Below are 23,602 nucleotides of genomic sequence, written 5' to 3' on the forward strand. Positions count from 1 at the left end.
TCAAACATGTCCAAAGAGACCTGTTTACGGTACTCTTTTTGAAAAAAATTCAGCTTTATCGGAACGAGTCGAGCAAGAACGCGTTTCATATCCTAAATTGCCACCAAAATCATTCGAACGGGATCGCGAGAAATGTAGAGCTCTCTTGCCAGCTCTCTAATACCTGCTTGACTATTTTCAAACATCATATCCTTCATTTTTTCATTATTTTAATCAGTTGAGGAGGCCTAAGATCGAATCCGAGAAACAAGGAATGTCTTCAACAATCTCTCGAACGTCCTTGTAGGCTTTTTACCACTCGTAGGCTTGTGTTTTTGATAAAATTGAATAACCGTAAGCCTTTTCCAAAATTCGTAACGATTCCGCACACGAAATTTGGTTTGAAATACAATAAATTCTTTTTTCGAGATTTTTATTCATTGTAAAAATCGCATCTCACTACTGAGGTGTGACTTAAGCAGCTGCTCTAAACAAACTGGTTGAGAGATCAGGCTCATATTTAGCACAGTACAATAATTAAGGACAGTCCCACCAACTTACAAAATACATTTTTTTATCATATACTCGGGGGAATTTAATTACAATTTCCACGAGCTTATTTGACACAATGTTTGTTGTTTATTAAATTTACTTTATTTATGGCTATTGCCCATTCCTGTCTTTCAGCAGATATCAATAAAGCCTGCACTAGTGGTTTTAAAGTCGATTTGTCTACCTTTCATTATATCCCTCATAGATTTTACACAATAGCACCTTTCAAGGTTCATTGTATACAAAGAGACATTGTTGCAGCGCACGTGCTCTTGTAATCCTTAAGTCACAATAAAAACAGCAGAATACCGAAATACCCAATAGCAGAAGAGTCGGCAATGTGATTAATTGGAAAAAAATTACAAAATACTTCAGAATGACAATGTAAAGACAAGCGCTTGATTTAAGCCAATGACTGTTGCTTTACATCATGCCTGGCCCAATCACTTTTCGGCAAATACAAGTATATCTAAAAGCATTGGCAAAAAATGGTAATGACACAAGTGAAAATTTTTAGAAAGGTTGTGCAGGCTTCTCAATTGGCGGCGTAAATGAACCTTCAAATGCTCATCTAAAATTTTTTATTTACTTTCAGCATAGTTAATAGCAGCTTTTTGCAGATCAGCCTGTGTCTATGTTAAGCTAATTCAACCTTTTGTTCAATGATCCCTTAATGTGCAAATATTAATTATGCGCTTCAAGCAGCTCTTCGTTCTCACACTCAGTGTCGTTTCACTTTTGAACGAATTTTCATCTCCAATTAACGCAAAGTAAATAAATGCGACAATTGGCACTTTCATCGTGCAGGTGTGTATGGCCCCCGCATACATATACATATGTACATACACATGAAAATTGTTGAAAATGTGCACATGTCGGTTGTGTCAGGCGTGTCACGCATCTGCTATAATAAATATTGACATTTGTACGTGCTAATCTTTTGAATTGCTTAGCTTCTAAAGCGGGCACTCTCTCGCTCTCACACACGTACACACCTATGCATGTGGTGTGTAATCCGTGCTCTACTTAGACACACACCTGCAAATTGCGGCTGACATTGACAGATATTAAACACGAATTTAGTCAGCAAAATTATAATTGGGGCCTACTTTAAGTGAATTGGTGTCGAATACAGAAAATACACTAACCAAATTGGAGAGAATATGTATTTGCACGCATATGAGGCTCAATATATTTGTGCACGTTCTTGTGCACACTACATCGAGACCGAAAACTATTCAATAATGGCATGATTAGATGATATTCGAATGGTTAAGTAAAATATGTATACAAATAAAGATATACGTATAAACATAATTACCTTTGAACGTCTTCAGTTGGGTCCCTAAATGCAGAAAACCCATAAGCTTTTAGTCAGCATTGAGCCTTACTGTATGGACTGTTGGCTGAGCTTAGTACCTTCCGGAGAAAAATAAAGTAAAAGAAGGGTTCGCTATATCGCTGTTTAAACCACTTACTTGTGAAGATCTAGATTATCAACCTTTAGTGATGAGCTGAGTCCTTCTGTAAGTCTGTCCATCCGTTTGTCTGCAGTTTGTGAACTAGTCCCTGAGTTTTGGAGATATTTATCTGAAATTTTGCACACGTCTTTTTCTCCCAAAAAAGCTGCTAATTTGTCGGAACTACCGATATCGAACCACTTTAGAACATAACTGTCTTATAATTCATATTATATTAAGTAAATAGTTGGCATACATAAATATATATACAATAACATAATACATTAGATATTTATATATATATATATTTTCTATTTATTTTCATCAAATTTTCCAGCTGCTTAAAACATTAGCACCAAACTTAATGTGTGAATAGCCAATTAACACTTGAAAGTAAATACAAATAAATCAAATCCAATAAAAATCTGTTCGCATATTATAATTCGAATAAACATTTGTATAACGAAATGAATTTCCGTTTAATGAGTGGCCATCAGGCCATTCAGAAGAAATGATGCCAGCGTTCATGTACACATAAACACATTTCAAAAAAAGTATATGTATATATAAGAATTTCTCAAAAAATATTGTTGAGCCTAATATTATGGCTGCTAACTATAAGAATCAGCGTTTAATGTAAACTTGTGCATCCGTTTCCTTTTCATAGGCGCATGTTGTCCATAAAAGATGCTTAAAATTCAAAATAGCCGAAGGTTGTTACCAAAAGATACTATATCTATGTGCATATATGACATCTGCTGGCAACTTTATCCAAATGATCATGGAAACAAATTCACTTTCAGCAAACCACAAGAAATCGTTTAGTGAATTTATTCGGCATTTTCTATTTACTTATTTACTTTTGTTTACGTATTTGCCATAAAAATGCAGAACATTTGTAATATTAGAAGAAAATCTATTTTATTTTAACTATAAAATCAATTTCATGAATGAATGGCAATGTGCCTGCATCTGGTTAGCAACCGAGAGCTTTGAAGTATTGTATAAAAAGTCGATTCACATCCGCTGTGCGCTCACACCAATGATATATAAATTTTCGAAATAAACAGTCTCGATATAAACAAATAGCAAAACATATAGGAAACAAAAATTAAGTAAAATTTTGAGTTAGAAATTTGAATGTTGGAGACTTATTCCCTATCTCTTAATATGTATACTAACTATTACATCTCACTGGAATTCTGAAAGCTTTTCTTAGTTCATTAACCTTAAGTCATCTAATTGGAATGATATGAAATTTTAAAGAAAGATTTTCCGAAAATGTAAACAAACCTTCTTTGCCCTAAACATATGCATATGAAAACAACACGTTTACGCTTCATCTGTCTATTTTTCGCTTCATTTCCAAAACCATGTCAAAGTTGACATTATATAAATTTAAACTGTTCACAGTTTTATCAAAAAAGAAAGGAATTCCTGGATTTTCCTTCATAAAATTCTGCGTAAACTGACCTAGAATAATACTGTGTTACCACAATTTCACGGAATTTTTTAAGCGAAATTCTTTAAGGCCGAATGATAGAATCAATCGATTCCAAGCAAATTGCATTGCACTACAAACTTGTGACACACTCGCAGTACACAGATGTGTTCGATCAATTTACTACCACTTTTCCTATTTTATGTTCAGCACAAAAACTTTAAAATACCTTAAAAGCAGATAACAACATTAAATACATTTTTCAAAAATTAACTAACAAATAAACTTAACTAAGTATGACTTAGTATTCAGATTGATTTATAATGGAATAGTAATGAAATTTACTTGGTAAAACTCAAATTATTTACTCATACACCCACTGTTATGTCTATATATAAATACATAAAGACATAAATATAAATGCTCTAAATGTTTATTTCAGTTTAATATTGCAGGAATTATAATACAACAACAACCAAGAACCCGTAGCAAGCAATCACACCTACTCGTATTCAATTTCTAATACTAAACTGTAATCACACACTTATGCTTCCATAGAAACTAATATTAAATATAGCTGCAAGAGTGGTTGTGGTTTTACACATCCCAACAGATGCACAATATGCACATCCCACTCACAAAGTCACCACCTACATACATACATACATTGCGTTGATGGGTTGTCATGACGTATACGCGATTTATTATTAGTGAGCTTTTAAGACTTAGTTTAATATCGCAAAACAATTATTCTTAGCAGATGAAATCTGCTTGAATCTACTAATTGTATAGTAGACAGCTGTTTGCAGCATGGTTACAGAAAACAAACATGGATTTGAGGTGACCAAGATATGAAAGCCTAGTATGGGCATAGCCTTCGAAAGAGGTAAAATGTGGAAAACTGTTAACTTCGATTGCAATCAAGTTGTAAAACTATTCACAAATAAAAAATATTGCATAAAAGAAGTTGATCTAAAACAGACAGTTTTTTTAGCGGCTATAGGCTGCAATGGTCCGATATCCGAGCTGGATTTGACTTGGTGAAAAGTTTGTGACTTGTTGTTCTTTTTAAAGGAATAATTATTTAGACGGCCAGATTTTTCAGCGACTATGACATTGAGGATACTAACTTTTGGTATGAAACTTGAAGCTTTTTCTGCATCTTTTTGAACCCAATTTTCTTTCTGGTACCTTCTAGTAAAATAACTGATTTAAAAGCCGCTCACAGAGTTCGGTGGTGAAAATGCTGAAGTAGAAAACACATCTATGTTGTGTTATATGCTTGTTCAATAATTTATAATTTCTAAAGTAGCTTGACTATTGACATCGAATGTTGTGAATAATAAACGCTTGTAGCTTCTGAGTTTATTTCGGCTAAAATATTTCAAATTTAACAATTTTATCGACTGATAATGCCTGATAATACAAGTAATATCCAAGACCTGATAATTTAAAGCAGCCTGGAAAGAAATAGTGGACGCCTAGAAGCATTCCTTAGACTGGATTTGTCATCTACACATCTTAGATTTGTTTTTAGGTTAAAATATCAATATTATATAAAAATAAGCAATTTTATTCGAAGAACTCTTTTACTACGGACTTTTAGCATAAACATTCAGAAAATATATATTCGACTACGATATATATACGAGGCTGACTAGATTTATTAAAAATAAACTAAAAACTAGAACTAATGACTTTGGATTTTTTGGTTTTTTATTTTTAAAATGTTGTTTAAAGTTTCCCAGCGGGCAGCAGCGCACCTTAAATTCCACATTCACATGCTCTAAACTCGCGCCTATACATCTGCCTTTGCTTAATAATAAAATTGCATGCTTTGTAAAATAAATCAGCTTACATTTGTAGCGGTACATATTTCTATTGTAATGCACTGAAGTGAATTATGTTACTTTATAATGACATTTTTTTCATTTCTCATATCACGCAGAAAAATGTATGCTGAAATGTGATGAAAGGAATTATTTACATGTGGTTAATATTGCCACAATGCCTAAGGCTGACAGAGGAGCTGGAGAAAAGCGAGATCTGTTATTATAAATTTTGCTCGTTACATTCATGGCATTATATTCGGTTACATACATGACATGTAGGGATTATATGGCTGTGTGTATGTGTGTGTAAAGTAGTCGCATTATGCTATTAATGTAAATTACATTAAAATGTGATATTTATTATGATTTCGGATTACTTTTTTAATAATGTGCGCAGACACAATGCAATTATATGCCGGTGACAGGTGTAATCTCTTTAGAGTTTGATTACTTTTAAATGTTGTAAATTGTTTATGAGAATATGCATTGTGTAAATATAAATTAAATTTGAAAACACCTGCGTGAATAAATGCAAAATAAGTAAGTGTAAGAAGAGGAATTTATAACGGATTTTGAGGCGCAACTTATGATTATTATGTTTTTTTTTTATTTTTGTTTGAAGTGATTTGCCTGAAGAGACATCTGTATACGATTACTTCGATAACTTAGAATAATATTTTTTTCTTTTTAATTATTAAAGCACTTGCCTTAACATTTTCAAATAGCCACACATATTCCCCATTTTGCTTGTGAATGACAAGTGCACAATATATGTATATTTATATACTTAGGCTTATACGAGGGCTGTCCGATAAATAACCGACCTCAACGTAAAGCTAGCGGCACATCTGAATAAAAAGTTTCTACTTCAAATTGTGCATATTATAATAGCTACTCGCCAAAATTTCAGAAATTTATCTTGCGCAATTATCTGTTGACAGTGGTTTTTGTGAGTCTATTTCGGTGATTTCCCGATTTTTATTTTTGAAAGGCAATACGCCTTCACAAATCAAAGATGAATTGGACTCTGTGTATGGTGACTCTGCACCATCGTTTACCACCGTAAAATTTTTGGGTAGCTGAATTTAAACGTGTTCGCAGGAGCTTGGAAGATGATGAACGTCCTGGGCGCCCAAAAACTGTAACCACTAACGATAACATCGCTAAAGTTCATCAATTGGTACTAGACGACCGCCGGATTAAAGTTAGGGAAATAGCTGAGATTATGAAGATGTTAAAAGAAACTGTTTGTCACATATTAAACCAAGATTTGGGCATGAGAAAGCTGTCCGCGCGTTGGGTGCCGCGTTTGCTTACGCTAGACCACAAACGTGCGCGCATGAACATTTCCAGCGCTCTGTTGGCTCAGTTTAGAGGCAATAAGACCGAGTTTTGGGGCCGATTGATAACTGTAGACGAAACTTGGATTCATCATTATACGCCCGAAACAAAAATCCAATCTAAACAGTGGATTGAAAAGGGGGAACCAGCCCCAAAAAAACCTAAAGCTGTGTATTCGGCTGGGAAAGTGATGGCGAGTGTTTTTTGGGACAGCCATGGAATTATTTTTATCGACTATCTTGAAAAAGGAAAAACTATAACAGGAGCATACTACGCATCATTATTGGACAAGCTAAAGGAAGAAATTTCGAAAAATCGGCCACATTTGCAAAAAAGGAAAGTGTTGTTCCACCAAGACAACACACCATCTCACACCTCAACAGTCGCTATGGCGAAAATCCACGAATTGCGGTTCGAACTGCTTGACCATCCACCTTATTCACCGGATCTAGCACCAAGCGACTTTTTTTTGTTTCCTCAACTTAAAACTGCGCTCGGCGGCCAGAGATTTTCGTCAAATGAGGAGGCAATCTCTTTCGTGAACTCGTATTTTGCAGACAAAGACGCCAAGTACTATTTGGAAGGGTTGCAGAGATGGGAGCATCGCTGGGAGAAGTGTGTGGAGTTACAAGGAGACTATGTAGAAAAATAAAAAAAAAAAAATTTTGAAAAAGTCGCGTGCATCATGGTTAGGTCGGCTATTTATCGGACAGCCCTCGTATATATACACATTTCTAATATGCCTACTTTTCTGTTCCACTTAACAAATCGACTAAACTTTTTAAATACGCTAACAGCAGGTGTTATTATTCTCGTTGAGCGTTTTGTTGTGGCTTAAAATTGCTTTAAAATGTGCGCACCCTTGCGTATACGCAACATTTCATTTGACAACTTCCGTAATAAGCAAATGTAAAATTTTCAGAAAGTTTCTAGCTGCCGGATTTAAAAATTACACATACACATATAGCCAACTAACTACAGATATTTTAACCCCCAAAAGAAATGGAAATAGGAAACAAGAAAAGCATATATTCGCATAAGAATATGCCAATGAAAGATGTGCAGGAAATAAGTGTTAGCGTAGAATGTATATATGTATGTAGAAAATTGTATATTACAGTAGGTAAAAAAAACGAAAATTTGTTTTTGCACGTGGAACTCTGAAAAAAATGTGCTTAGAAAAAATTTAATGTGCAATTAAGAAAGTCTCTCCAAGTGTAAGCTCTTAACTGTAACAAGAAGGTCCATCGTCTTAGAGTTTTTAATGTTTTTTTAATTATCAGATAGAAAAATATACATAAATTTTTTGATAGATTTTGTAGGAAATTAAATGCTCTACAAAAAAAAATCCACGATGAGAATTAAAATATATAGACGGTTGAAATTTGATAAATTTAAGTTAAAAAATTTTGTTTCTTATAAATTTTATAACTCATCGAAAAAAATCATTTTACATCGTAAAACTCATAGTTTTGTAGGAAATATTATTTCTAACAAAAAAATATTCGTTTTGTACACCCCCTAATGTATATATTGCTACACATGTAATATAATATAAGTTTCAAATATACATACATACATTCCCACACACGCGTCGCAGCTGTCTTCACACACTCAGCATAATTATTTAACAGCGCTAGAGCGTTTTTCACTGCGCTATTTACCTGCAAGCTGTTCGTGCTTCACAGCTCAAGTAATGCTTACTGCGTACCGCTAATTCTGTTTATCTCAAGTTAATGAGGCAGAGTTTGTTGGCAAGAAGTGCTTAGAAAGTTAATTTCAACAACCGCTTTCGAGGAATGCGCTAAATTCTTGCAGAGATTTGGGTATTTGGAGCAAAAATATGTCAGTTGGGTTGTAAGACATACGTAAGTGTAAACTTTCTCCATTTATGTAAAATAGAAATTTTAGTTAAATTTTTTTTTGTCAAATTCAAAGTTTTCTTATCAATATTTTCAATATATTACTTGCCAGAACTTCAAGCATCATGACTCAAGGAAATGAGCCGTCTATAGCGTTTATCTGCTGCTACCGACGCTTGCCGTCAAATTCTTGAACAACCAGCTAGACTATCAATTTAGAAAAGAGGAAAGTTAATAAATTGTTTTTGTAGATTTTTTTGTTCAAAATCTTTTGAAAATCAGCAAAAAATATGAAACCGCATAATAAAAAGTCTCAAAATTAATACAAGCTAGTATTTGCTCATTTAAAATGCCATCTCAACCATTATTCTACTACCTATGTAAATATTTTGGCGAAACTTTTGCAATATTTCTATCTGTGCTTTACATATTCTGCTAGCCAACCATTTTACATAAACTTCTCTTTGGCCTGATGCGCAGTCTAATATTTCGTTCGCCTTTCTATAGATTAAAATTTATTACGGTGCGTCAGCTGACAGCAAAAATATTTACCTGCCTGATTTAAAATGCAAATTATGTCGACGGCAGGAAACTTAGCACGGTTATACCTAATATAAATAGATAAGCGGCAAGTGTGTTGGTCGGAAAACTAATGTGAACCACAGCAGCGAAAAATATTTTACATATTTATTCACAATTGTAAGTCTACATTTCTCTCATATCTTGGTTACAGTTTGTTTTCTTGTGGTTTACTCATACCGCTGCTCTACAATTGATTCTGACAGCACTAGCTGATAGTTTTGGTGCGGCAAGTGATTTTGATCTAAACATTTATTAAAAAAATAATAATATCGACTGGCTAAAACATATAATATAACAAATACAAAATATTCAGAAATACATATACGTATCGAATTGAAATCTTCTCAACTTCCGAGCCAGGTTCATTTCTTAATGGTAAAGCAACACATAAATAATACATTTTTAAGAGCGAAATTTATTGAAAATTTTGTTATGGAATATCCAAAAGTTCTCATCAGAAAAACAAAAGTACTATCTTGAAGATTTATAATCGAAAATAATATCCAATTAGAAAATGTCTAGGTCACTGAAAAAACAGGTAAAATTTGGCCAAGCCAAGTAGCTCTCTCTATATTGCCTCACAAGGCTACAATCTACGCACACATCATGCAGATCCGATCAATTTGCATATAGTTATCATAGAAACTGACCTATCAAAGTCAAAATAAACAGTTTTGTGAAATATACTATATATATTTTTTTTATTAAGTAACATTAATTCGTGGCCGGTTACGTTTTCAGAAGCACCTGTGGAAACTACAGGTATACTCGTAAATGCTTCGGAAAAAGCAAATTTAACGTTTTTTCTTGTTTTTCTCTAAAGAATTCCCGTATTTATCTTCTAATTTTCGATATGACAACTCTGATTATTGAAAAGTAATGAAATAGCACAAACAAGCAACCTTTGAAAGCTTTTTTCGACTGATTTAAAGATATTTAGTATATGTGCCATTATTTATAATTAAGATCAAACGCAGTATTTATGCACTAACATGAATATTATAAATAGATAAATGGGATTAAATTATCGCACTTCAATACCGCACACTTTCGAAAAGTTTGATGTGCCGCGTGGCAGATTTATATGCTTGTAAATATGCCACACAGCTATTCGCAAACACACGCGCACAAAGTATTGAAAGAATCTGCTATTCAAACATCAGTTTAAATATTCTAATTAAATATCTTGTAAGCATAAATTTCCCAAATTGATGAACTAGTAGTTGCAATTTCACACTGAGTAATTTGGTAATTACTTAAGCAAATGGCTTAAATACACGAGCGCGCCAACAACAGCAATAAAATGAGAGGAAAGCGAACACTGCTTTAAATTTACTTCTCAGAAATTTGTATGAATTTTGAATGCCGAAAAACTTTTTCGAATAGCATATGAGAGAAACTGGTTTGTTAGCTAATTTAGTATATGCCGTGCTTGCTTATGAGTGTACCGGCTCACATAGTGATGTAGTGAATAAAGGTTTAAAGTAAAAAAGGTAATGTTCTTGGTGAGTGTAAATGGATTTTTACCGAAGAGATCGATTAGCTAGGATAATACAATAACTTATATATGGTACTTACAGAAAAGGTGCTCCTTAAAACTGCTAATATAACTCAAATCAGTAAACTAACGCTGTCATAACCCAATGATGATGTCATCTAAAATCTTTTTAAAAAAAAGTATAGTTTATAAAGATTTTTTAATTTATGTTTTTAAAGTACGAGCTCCGAAAGCTAACTGTAACTACGATGAATATATTCGAAAAATGTGTAAGTCTTTCAATACAAAACAGTGCTAATAAGCCTGTCTAAAAGTAAAAAGATTACACGGGGATGGATGTAAACAAGAAAAACACTACAAAACAAACAGTTGAACATTTTTGATTAGTCCAAATGTCTCTCAGTTCAACTACAAAAAAACGTAATCATCTAGCACTTCGATTGTATCTCTGATAACCTGGGCTACTGCGCAGCAAGGCCTACTCCTAGTGGCATCTTCTCCGCGCATATACTTCCAAGAGATATGTAGGAGGGCCGGAGTCACCGGAGAAGAAGCAGAGTGAGTTCTGCCGAAAACTCTCATTGTGGTATCAAGCTACTTCCATATTAAACTTGACTGAGTACCTGGTCATAGTGGAATCGTCGGAAACTATAAGGCCGATGAGCTCATTAGAAAGAACACTCTAACCCAAATTCACTTAGAAGAGAAACGAACAGGTGTTGCTCCCTCTTCATGCACTCTGATGCTGGATCTATGGACCTCCTGCGTTGCTCAGCCACCAACACTAGTAGGGTTGCGAAAACTATTCGTCACTGAGGAAAACGCAAAAGTTGACCGGAACACTAGCTCTTAGCAATGTCCACATAACCACAATGATAAATTTTGGAGAACGCACCTTGCCAAAGTTGCAGTAAGTACGATGGGGTGGAAACATTTAGACACTTTCTGTTCTGCTGCCCAGCTTTTGCGAGCCTAAGGTTGAAGCATCCCGGTTTCCACACTTTTTACGAATACCGGCAATTGACAGGAATTGATAGTAGCAATTGGAACTAATACTTGTGGCATTGTAGGCATATTGTCGGTATGCAACGGTCTTTTTGATTCTTACTTAATGGTTCTAGGTATCACAATGAAGAAGCGTTTCTAGCAGTCAAGGTGGGATTATTCGTGGTCTCTCGATATCAACCTATTTACCTAACCTAACCTTTTCAAAATTAAAGAAGAAAACGTTAAAAGCGATATACGGACAACCTCTGTTGAAACAAACAAAGCACTAAAATTTTGAAATATGGATATGGAAATTTCAAAACTTATTATTTTGAACTCTTATACCTGATACCTGAGCGTTTTATTGTTCCAAAACATATGTTAGCACATACAATTTACGGCTGGGTAACTGTTCATATGAAAATTTGTGTTTGCACACAAATTGCTAATGAAGTTAATTGCTATAAACAAACGAAGGAAACATTTTAAATCAAATATTAAACTTTTGTGTGTAATTCACATACTTTTGCTTACAAATTTACATAATTCAGCACATCTATTTAAGAACACAATATGCAAATGTTACTAAAATAAACACTCATGCTTAAAGCTCCCCACACGGAGGGTGGTGTTTCATAAGAAAACTTGAAGACACATAAATATAACAACTCAGTGTTATCCTTTCATAAGGTTTGTACTTGTAAAACCTGTTATGTTAAAGAAAATTTGAACTTTTCTTACAAAAGTATTTAGCCTCCGTGAGATTTACTTCCGTATATTAAATTTATTTTGAAAGGTTATACTTTTTCGAATTATATCTTAAATGAAACTTGCATTGCAACGTGAGCCTGTGACATAAACCGTCATAAGTATCTAGAGTCATAGAGACACTGATGATACGCGTTGAATTTTAAATAGAGAAGTTATATATACGAGGGCTGCTATATATATTTCTGGCCTAATAATGAAAATAGGAATATTTATCAACGAAAATGTTTTTTTTTTCGTTGGATTTGGCTCGTCTTGGAAGACCCACACGGTCGATTGCTGTTTTGTTTCGGGCTCATACGCATAGATTCATGATTCGTCACCTGTGACGATCTTATAAACGTCTTTTGAAGCACCGCGATCGTATTTTTTCAGCATTTCTTTACACCAATCCACACGAGCCTTTTTTTGAGCGATTGTCAAATTGTGCGGGATCCAACGAGAACGAACATTTTTTTACGGCCAGGTGTTCATGCAATATCGAATGTATGCTGGTGGGAGAAATGCACAGGCATGCCTCTATCTGAAGATATGTTACATGACGGTCTTGCATTATCAGTTCACGTACGGCATCGATGTTTTCTGGCACAACGGCTGTTTTTGCCCGACCTTCACGGAATTCGTCTTTGAGCGAGCATCGGCCACGATTGAATTCGTTGTACCAGTTTTTCACAGTGCTATAAGATGGTGCTTCATAGCCATACAAAGATTTTAGTTCATCGATGCACTCTTGTCGTGATAATCCACGTCGAAAGTTGTGAAAAATGATCGCACGAAAATGTTCACGAGTTAATTCCATTTTTTGGCCGAAATGAATTTTTTAATTCCCTGTAAATAAAACAATTCATGATTAAATGACAAAACGTTCTAAGTGATGTTATGCTAAAAAACATCAAACTTTCCAATGGAAATGTCAGATTGCACCTGGCAACACTTAGTGTTGCCTAGTCCAGAAATATATATAGCAGCCTATGTACTTATAATTGTTTTTTGCATACCCTCTATTATGACCATTCCGTATTAGCTAGGTTCTTAAAGAGGAATGACAGCAGTAATGCCTTGTGAGAAGCCTTAGCAAAATCTCACGTTTAATTTTATACAGACCAACTGTATGTGAATGAGTAAAACATAACCAGATTCACAGAGATCCCAAATAAGCATATGTTAAACCCTGAACAGTCCAACGTAGAGAAACTTCCAGTTTACTAAATACAACATCTTGATTGTCCCTTGAATATCTACTAGATAATAACTATATAGATTTGTCGGTCAATGCTGATGCAATTCTTCCAATCTTGATTGCCTAGCGTAACATTTTCCAGTGATATTTTCAGATTTTTAAGTTGATCCGAGTAATAGTTTCAGAACTACAGCCTTGAGAACTTGAGCGCTTGAGGCTAGCTAGGCTAAGGGCGACGTTTTAAACGCGTTTTTCTCGGTTGATAAAATTTCTTGAAAGCTGAACTGCATGAAGTTTTACACAGCTCATTGAGATACAATTCTTAAAGACTTGGAAGAAGGATTTTTTCGATAATAATTATTTGTTAGACAAAAATGTTGTAAACTTTTCGGAGCGGAGCGGAGTTTAAAATATTTTTTAAAAATTTCAGAATTTCTTTGTTATTAGTGTATGATTGTAACAATAAAAAATTCTAATAAAATATTTAATAAATATTTTTTAATATTTTATATGAGAAAAAATTGTAGAAAAAAGACCCGAGAAAACCCATGTAAGCCCTTAAAGTAGTTCTAGACAATTCATACTTCGGATTCATATTTTTTGTACCATTAAATATAACATTTTCATTTTAAAATACATATACTCTTATACATATGTGACGGCCGCCCGAAAATACTCCCCCTCCATTCACCAACATTTAATTATTACTAGCTGCTCTATGAGTGCGTCAATATTTTACTCCTTTCAACAATACTAATTATAATAACAGTAATCGGACAGTCATTAGGAAGACAGTAATAAACGAAATGCGCAATTCGATGCCGCCCAATAACTTCCCGCCTTTTCTGCCATTCATAATTGTCCAAACGCCAACACGGCCACAACCAAAGCCATTGAGCGCCAGCCAGCAACCGTCAATTACAAGCGCACACTCATACATATTTGCATATATACACACACATACGTACGGATTTGTTTGAGAATAATGCCATGAATGGCAAGCGAGTAGCCACACATAGAAAACACAACAAAAGCAATGAATAACAAAACGCTCTTTCAACATTAAATAACAACAAGTACAACATAAGCCATGAATTTCTGCTTTCATAGCAAATAAATATGTAAGCATGTAAGCAGTAGGTAAGTGGCAAAGCTAGCACGTGTTCTGCGAAAACAGATTACACGCTACCCAACCATTCACATTTGACCCTAGCCCATGTCTTGGAGGGAAAAAATTACCCAAAACAAAAATTAGCATTTTGTGAGAGCGTCAGACAAATGCAAATTCCCCACTATTTGCGGCAATAACTGAGAGCAAGCGTTAGCGCTAGCGTGAGAGAGTGTGAGAAAATGAGCTTTGCGAAAGCATTATCGGTCGGAAAAGTGACTACTGTGGGCGCAAGGTGGGCTTTGCATGCTATAGCAACACATATACACCCGAATAAACTGATATACAAAACTGCATATATACACATGTATGTGTGTAGGTGTTTCATGCAATTTCCTACTGCTGCTTGAAGAAGATGCTCTCACAGTCAGCTGTTTGTATTGTTGTTGGTGCTTCGTAAAGCATTTTGGCGCTGTCGACACTGTTGTCGTCGTCGCCGCCGCTTTTGTTGCTGCCATCAGCTGCTGCCACAGCTACACGACGGCATGCTGCTGCTGGACCAGTTGGAAAAATCGCATAGTCAGTTTGTTTTGAAATTTGCCGCGAGACGTTTGGTAAGCGCGGATAAAAAGCAATTAAAGTGACCGAGGCAAATGTTCTGCTATCGCATTGCCAAATAATTCCATTGATTGATCAGCGTCGCGAGTTGTGCATAATTGCTTAAAGGCAAAACATTTAACTGTTTTGTTGTTGTTAATGAAATAAAATTATATAAATACAAATATTTATAAGTGTATCAACAACTGTTGTACTGTGTACAAAGTAAGAAGAGGAAAATAAATAGAATTGTGAATTTGTGTATTTATTTGTGTGCAGCAGCATTAGCAATCGCGCCAACAAAGCGGGTTTCAATTCGAAATACATACACACATGCCAACATATGCAGCATTACCAAAATGCTGGTTACTTAAGCCGCTGAAATGAGCAAAAAACAAAAGAAAAACTTCAAGTGGACAATCAACAACTTAAATAAAAGTGAGTAGCAGCGTAAAAGAGTTAAAAATAAGTTATAAAAAAAAAAATAAATAATACAAAAAAATTATCTGTTAATACGCTATTTGACTCTACATAAAGCGGTGTTATAAAAAATTTTCTTTGTGTAAAAAAAAACACATAACGCACTTAAAAGCATGTAATCAGTGCTTGAACAATTAAATGAGTAAATAATTTCAATAATAATGAGAGGCCAATAATATATTAGTTTTAAACTTATATAAATGCAATATATTAGTACATTTTCTTTAAAAAATACTTTATTAAAAAATATTAACTTTTTTTAATTTTTGCTATAAAACAAATAGTTTATCAAGTTAAATTAGTTTATTTAGGGCTTCAAACTGCTAAGCCATAACACTGTTTTATGAATAATTTAAAAGAATATAAGGAAAGTAAATAAGCCTGAATTTATGAATACAACTATTAAAGACCAAAATATACATATATACTTTTTCAAAATTTATTACAAAAATGTATTTGTTGTTATTAAAAATTACAAAAATAATAAAACTCTAGTTGCAACTAAACTAAAATTCTGTAAATTTCTGAAAATTATTTTCAGACTGCGGTTAAAACTTACTTGTACATTGAAAATGGTATTTTTTTTATAATTTTTAATTGTTTTTTAAATATAATTTAAACATAAAAAAAAGTATATGTATTTTTTTAACTAAAATTTGGTAAATTTCTTAAGCTCATTTTGAAGCTACGGTTAAAACTTACATCAGAAATGGTATATTTATATAAAATAGAAAAGCAAAAATAACATTATTTTCTATTTTTTAAATTTAATAAAAAAATATTATTTAAATATTAATAAAAAATATTTTTTTGTTAATAGAACATATTATTCAATAGCTTCCTTTCAATACAATTCAGAATCTTAAATTTAGAATTTTTTTCTTGGTAAACTTGAGAATAAATATTGTACTAACTTTTTTGGCTAGGCTTCAATTCAAAGCCAGCAAAATGCCAAGAACTTATTTTTGGTGAGTATCAAAAAATGTCTAACTCAAGCAGTAAAATTATTTTTTACGCCATCAATTCAAAATTCAAAGCTATGACTTGTAGTTTCTGTTGTACAATTGCATTATTTATACATCTTTAATAAAACTCAATTCAGAATATTTCCAATCCATTCACTTCAGCCTAGAAATGTGCCGAAATAGCGCTGGTGTACATACTGAGCTTTTTGATTTTTTTTTTTTTAAATAAAAAAAGTGCTGATCTTATGATTTTGCTTGAAAATGTCATACGAAGAGACTAATTTTACTCTCTTGTACCCAAAACCAAAATAGAGACTAAAGGAAGAATAGAGTACAAAGAGGAAATATATTTTATACTAGTGTAGCTAATTTAGATAATCTATCTTCAATTTTAGTCTAAACTTATTGGTTTGTAGCTAAGAAATATCTATTTGTATCCTAAAGATATATATATATATATATATATATACAATATATATACAATATATATGTATTCTTCTTCCGAACTGGCATAGACACCGCTTACGCGGTTGTAGCCGAGTTAACAACAGCGCGCCACTTATTTTTCCTCTTTGTTATGTGGTTCCAATTGGAAATTGCAAGCGAAGCCAGGTCCTTCCCCACTTGGTTTTTCCAACAAAGTGGAGGTCTTCCCTGCTTCCCGAATACTTTCAGAGCTGGAGTGTTTTCGTCCATTCGGACAACATGACCTAGCCAGCGTTATCATCTGTCTTTTAATTCGCTGAACTATGTCAATGTCGTCATATATCTCATACAGCTCATCGTTCCATCGAATGCAATATTTGCCGTGGCCTACGCGCAAAGGACCATAAATCTTTATCAGAACCTTTCTCTCGAAAACTCGTAACGTCGACTCATCAGATGTTGTCATCGTCCATGCCTCTGCGCCATATAGGAGGACGTGGATGATGATTGACTTGTAGAATTTGGTTTCTTGTTCGTCGTTGCTGTTATTGGTGGTGTTAATACTGATTCTAAGATAGACGAAATTATCCACAACTTCGAAGATATGACTGTCAACAGTGACGTTAGAGCGTAGTCGGAGATATTTCGCCTTGCTCTTGTTCACTACCAGACCCATTCGCTTCTTTTCTATGTTATATACAATATACATATATAAAAATTATAGTCTAAAATCTATAACTAATTTTACTAGAAATTTATTTTACAGATAATAATCATGATATATTCTCCCTTTAAAAATTGCTTACACAAATTTTTTCAAGGAAGAATGACAGAAGCTTTAATACGAATTTCAAAACTTAATGTGCTAAATATCCAAAATTGTTCCCACATTATTTATTATTAAGACATTATACCGCTCACATATTATTTAGTTTATGAGGTCTATAGATGTTCAATACCGACTATCTAACCACAGCCCGGTCAAGGTCGAAACTCAACTCGCCCTTGCAATGAATTTTGGCCATGCATACGCAAAATCGGTATTGTAATGTATATATAATTACTATATAAATACGCATAGCATATGCATATGCCCATTGTAATTACTACATACACAGCTAAGCACACACACAGATGTACATGATCAATTTACATTCGCGCATGAATCCATTTTCCATTATTGAATTAATGCCCTTTCATTTTGCAGCATTACTCTGTTGCTGATAAAAAAGCAAAGAGTGCCAGATTCGCAAGAAACCCCGAAGGAAACTATTAATCCAATGAGAGTGGTGACAGCAACCTGCCTGTAGACACTTCAAGGCAGCTAGTGAAAAAGTCAAAAAAATATAAAAACGCAATTTATTTTGTATGTAAATGAAAATAAAACAGTTCCAAGTAGAGATGAAAACTGTAAAGGCAAATGCAGCAGTGTTCTGCTGAAAGATTTTTCAAAAGAAATTAATTAAGTTAAATGAGAATAAATTTGTTTTATGTGAAAATAATAAACATATTATCTATATATAACATTTAGAAAAAAAATATTATTAAACGTAATTCAATACTAAAAAATAAAACCGGCAACACAACAACACAGTGCACTAAGCAGATTTACAAAAGTACAAAAAAACATGCGTAGACGTGCGAACGAAATGCAACGAAAGCAAAAGTGTTACAACAATTGAATTATAATAATAGAAGAATAACAACAGTCCCGCATGCTAAAATGGTACAAAACGCACATCAATAACAATAACAATTACACTAGAAAAAAATTAAACGCACAATCATTGGGTACACAGTCTGCTTTAATAGACGCGCATAAAGCAAAATCAAATAAAAAATAGAAAAAACCAAACAGATACATTCTAAGCTAAACGCCGACAATGTAAACGCGCCGGAATAGCTGCTCGAGTCGCGCGGACGGTTATCGAACTTTCAGCAGGCGAACGCATCGTCATCGCTCGGCATAAAAACGACTAAAACAAAAACCAAACAAAAAGTCGATTAAAGAGATTTAACGGTAAACTTTAAAACACCCAGAGAAAAACCAAAAACCAACAAAAACAACAACAATTTATCAATGAATTGAATAGCAGATGAAGAAGTCTGCTAAATTCTCCGCATTGAGGCAACAAAATTGTGTGGCATAAGAAATAAAACTTTCAATTAAGCAGTGTTTTTGTGCGTAACATTATAAAAAAAAATATATAAAAAAGGGTTTAAGCAATGCATGTGAAAGATTTAATTAAATTAAGAAAACAAGTGCAATGTGTAAAAGTTCGTTTTCCTGTATGTTGTACGCATTTGTGGCAAAAATTCTATCGCGAAAATTAAAACAGTGCTACTAGACTAAAAACAGTTTTAAGCAAAGCAGCACCTTTGAATAATATTTCACTTGGTGAGTAATTCAATTTAAGAAAAATCATAGTTAAACGAATAAGCTAATCATTTATAATAAACAACTGTTTTCGTGTCCTTACTTCGTTGATCGCTCGGTTATGATCTGCTCTCCTACTTAGTCCGTAATTTATCTGCTGTCAGTTAAAGCAGCAACAAAGTTATTATTTTCAGTTCAACACAAGATACAATATAGACCACAGTGAGAATGTAGAACAAAGACTTGCTTAAAAGGCATTAGCTTAAGTTATATTAGGTAAATAAGCTTACTACTAGTGCGACCACGAATAATCTCACTTAGTTACTAGAGATGCTTCAACATTGTGATGCCCAGAACCCTTAAGTATGCACCAAAACGACCGTTGCATAGAGGCAAAGTCACAAGTACCACTTCCTGCAAATTCGCGGGGTTTGAAAAAAGTATGGAAACCGTGATACTTCAACCTTAAATTCGTAAAAGCTGATCAGTGGAAGAGAAAGTGTCTAAATATTTCCACTTCATCTTACTCATTGCAACTTTGACAAGTTGACAACTACAAATTTTGTTGAGAACATTTTCAAAACAATCTTAAACGCTATTAGTCTAATTAATTTGATTTTCTTGCAAAGTATTGAAAACTGTTTTTTGATAGCATAATTGAGAGACAAATTTTGATAATTAACGCAAAATGCATTAGCAAAATATTTGCAGCTAGAACTATAAATATATATACAGCAGATCTCTATGTCACAATACAGCATTATCTTGAAGCAAATTCGCATTATCTTTACTTCTATTCGAAATACTGAAGATGAGTGGAAACAATGTGTCGATATGTGTCTAAGTATTATATTTGCAAACTGAAATGTCAAAAATGATGTCTAAATCTTAAAACTAAATTCTAATTCTATTACATATAAGTATAAATTGAGTACAAATCTAATTTTGTCTTAATATTTATTGTCGCACAAAAGAGGTCTGATATTTGCTGCCTGTAAATTTAAAGCTTAACCTAAAATCAAACGTTGCTTCTCAAATAGTAAAACTACATCTATGCCTGCCTAGTTACAACACGTTTCTTCGCCTTTCACACACCGAAACAGCGGAAATTCCGCTCTACCATATTAAGTTAGTTACTCGCAGGGAATAATGTGCCGCCTTTTGCCGAGCGGATTTTATATGCTAATGACTTGGATTATTGTCGCTTAAGACGGCTATTCTGCTATCTTTCGGTTGGTTACAGAAATGTCTGCCGTTGACAAGCGTGGCAGTCTGACGGACGGTAGTCAATAATATTGAATACAGTAAGTCGTTGCTTGGGCAATAAATTCGTGATGACTTACAGATCGAAGGGAGTAAAAATTTAGAGCATTTCGAACACATAAAAGAGATGTTTATGCATTTACAATGCAGTTTTACTTCTTTAAGTCCATTTAAGAAATTTGAGGTAATTTGGTAATAGAAAATTTTATTACACTATTGGCAAATAGAGCGTTGAAGAGTAATCAATTTTTTTTTTTTTTGAATTGATGACTCTTTGTACAATTAAATTTAGATTAAACTATGCAAAGTTTATAAATATTTATTGTAATCGATTTCTGGGCGTTCTCTGCTTATTGTCTTTTGACAACATCAATAAAAGTTGAATCGATCGAATTAACTAGGTCCGACCATTTTGAATGGCACTGAAGCTAAAAGTTCTGTGTGTCTACAAGCACATACATAAACAGACATGCCAAATTAACCGAAATAAATAAAACATAAACTATTACTTTAACGCAGTATGCTTAAATAGTTCAACTTCCACTTTAATGAACGACTGGAATTAAGAAGTGAACTAAAGCTCTTATAAAAAAATACTCTTTGAAAAAATTTGCTTTTAGTGCATTTTAAAAGTTTTCTTGTGATTATACAAGTAGGACATTTTTGCCGATTTTTTTCAACGAAAGCATTAAAGTGCCAGAATATACATATTTTTTCATTCATATGTTCTAAAATAATAGAAATAATAACTGTAAAACTCCCGAACAAATTTGGGGCAGATTAAAAATTTCATTGAAACGCTCTTTTCCGAAAAAGTATGACAATGGGAGGCTAAGTCTTTGTAATACCGAAAACAAGTGCTTTTAGAATCTGAAACCGAAATTTTCAACGAAACGAAACTTTTTCCAAGCATTGATATACCAACGGATCGCCTTATCTTTGTAATACCAAAAACAAGTACATTTCAGAATTTTCAACGAAACGAAACTTTTTCCCAGCATTGCCACTACTTTTAGCTTAATTTTTGTTCTAGCTTGTAGGCATATGTGGTAGTTTTAAGTATGAAGAAGAACAAAAATTTCGTAAACAAATCTGTTTTCCACATGAACACTCCAAAAAGTGCTAAGCTATGAAAAAAAACAGTTTTTCAAAAGACACATACTGTAAGCGCACCACTGCGTATGCGTAACTAAACTTACGAAAAACGTTTTATGTTACTTGCAGTAACATTTAGTTACCAACAAGTGTCAAACCAAAATCTATATACATATTATGTATATATGTATATAGTTATGCTCTGCAAATACTTATTCTGTTGGCTGACATCACGTGATTATGTGAGCAGCACTTGCTAGTCGGTGGGCTAATGAATCGTGCGTAATTTTTTATCCAATTATTTAAACCTTAAACACCGTGCACTTTGAGGTTTGCGAGCAACTAGGCTCATTTTGATTTGTCTGGCTAAACTTATTAAAGAGAAATATATATAAATAGCACAAACTTAGCATAAATTTCGAAGAAAAACAGTTCCGAAACGTAAATAATTGGTAAATTAAAAGAGTGTATACCTACACATACACATAGGCATATAAATCACAGAAGGCTGTTAAGTATATTGATGTAGCGCATAAAATTTGATTACATCACTAACGTAAACTAAAATTAGTATAAAGCGAAAACTCACAAATACCAAATATCGAAATTTACGCTTTGCTTTTGGCTTGCTTTTTCTACCATATCAGCGGTTCCTAAGCGAAAATATTTCCACTCAACCCATGCCAACTAAACGCCTTACATTTTATCAGTACATTAATGCGGCACATAAACTAATATAAGTACTGATATCTGTTATATGTATTATCCCCGCATTCTTGCATTTAAGCAGCGCCGCATCGCGCCCGCCAACTAAGCTGAGCACAATTTATGTGTCTTCATTCTTAATCAAATTTTGCCGTACTTGGCTGCTCTGTGTGCCTATTTTTATGCGCTTCCGCTCGACTGCTGTTGGCAAGCCTTGAATATTTACCTTTTGTATTTGTGGCACTTACTTTCATTGGCGGCTATTGTGCAGCCTTTCGAGGAAAATTTACACGTGCTTTCATCAGACAGTCTGTCGTCGTCTTAAGCACTTTCGGCCGTACAACCCATACATACATATGCATATGAATTTTATTATATAATATATAAGTAATTGTGTTCGTGTGCGTTGCCACTTTATTTAGCCAATTTCCCACCTGTGCCAGCATTGCTCTGAAAGTGGAGTTTACATAAAAGTGACGCGTTTGTCACTTACTGCATGCCGCACACTCACCAACCTAACTGAAAATCATATTCAGAGCGAAATTCAATTTTCAGTACTTCCGCTCCTTTGTTGGCGCGTCCATAATTACATTTGTGCGTACTCATATTTTAGGTTTTAGGTGGGGAAAAAAATTATTTAAGTGAATCAGAAAATCGTGACGAAGTTCTGCATATATATTCAGTCTGCGTTTTAGTGTGCGAGTTTATTATAATATTATTATTTTGATATATTTATGTATGTACATTCTACTGTGATCAAATTGAAAGGTGATTTTTTTCTGTAAGTTGGTAACTGCTAAATTTAACGCCAAAATATTCATTAGTATTTTAGATACGCGTCGTTTTGTGAGGCTCTAAAAGTGAATGCTTCAATTTTTACTATATCTGAATTTATTGAACACAGAAGTGCGATAATGCACCATCTCATACTGCATAGGTTATTCATGATCATTTCGCCACATTTTCAACTAATATCGTGCCGCAACTACCGCGTTTGCCTGACTCGTGTAACTTCTGGCTATTCAGCAAATTCACATGACCACTCCGAGGACACCGTTTTGACTCAATTGAGTATATAAAAGCTGAATCAAAGAAGGCTCTGAT

At 33.7% G+C, this 23,602-nt stretch overlaps 1 protein-coding gene across 2 annotated transcripts in view; it reads left to right on the forward strand.

The window, feature by feature from the left end:
• The first annotated feature begins 15,143 nt into the window (after positions 1–15,143).
• Positions 15,144–23,602, forward strand: part of LOC105230290 (uncharacterized) — a 237,065-nt gene continuing 228,606 nt past the window's right edge. For both annotated transcript variants that reach the window (XR_007421807.1, XM_019991764.3), the window contains exon 1: positions 15,144–15,625. The gene's annotated coding sequence lies outside the window, so the exon portion shown is untranslated. The remainder of the gene's footprint in view (positions 15,626–23,602) is intronic.

This window comes from Bactrocera dorsalis, chromosome 2 (genome assembly GCF_023373825.1).
Source record: "Bactrocera dorsalis isolate Fly_Bdor chromosome 2, ASM2337382v1, whole genome shotgun sequence".
Classification (NCBI taxonomy): domain Eukaryota; kingdom Metazoa; phylum Arthropoda; class Insecta; order Diptera; family Tephritidae; genus Bactrocera; species Bactrocera dorsalis.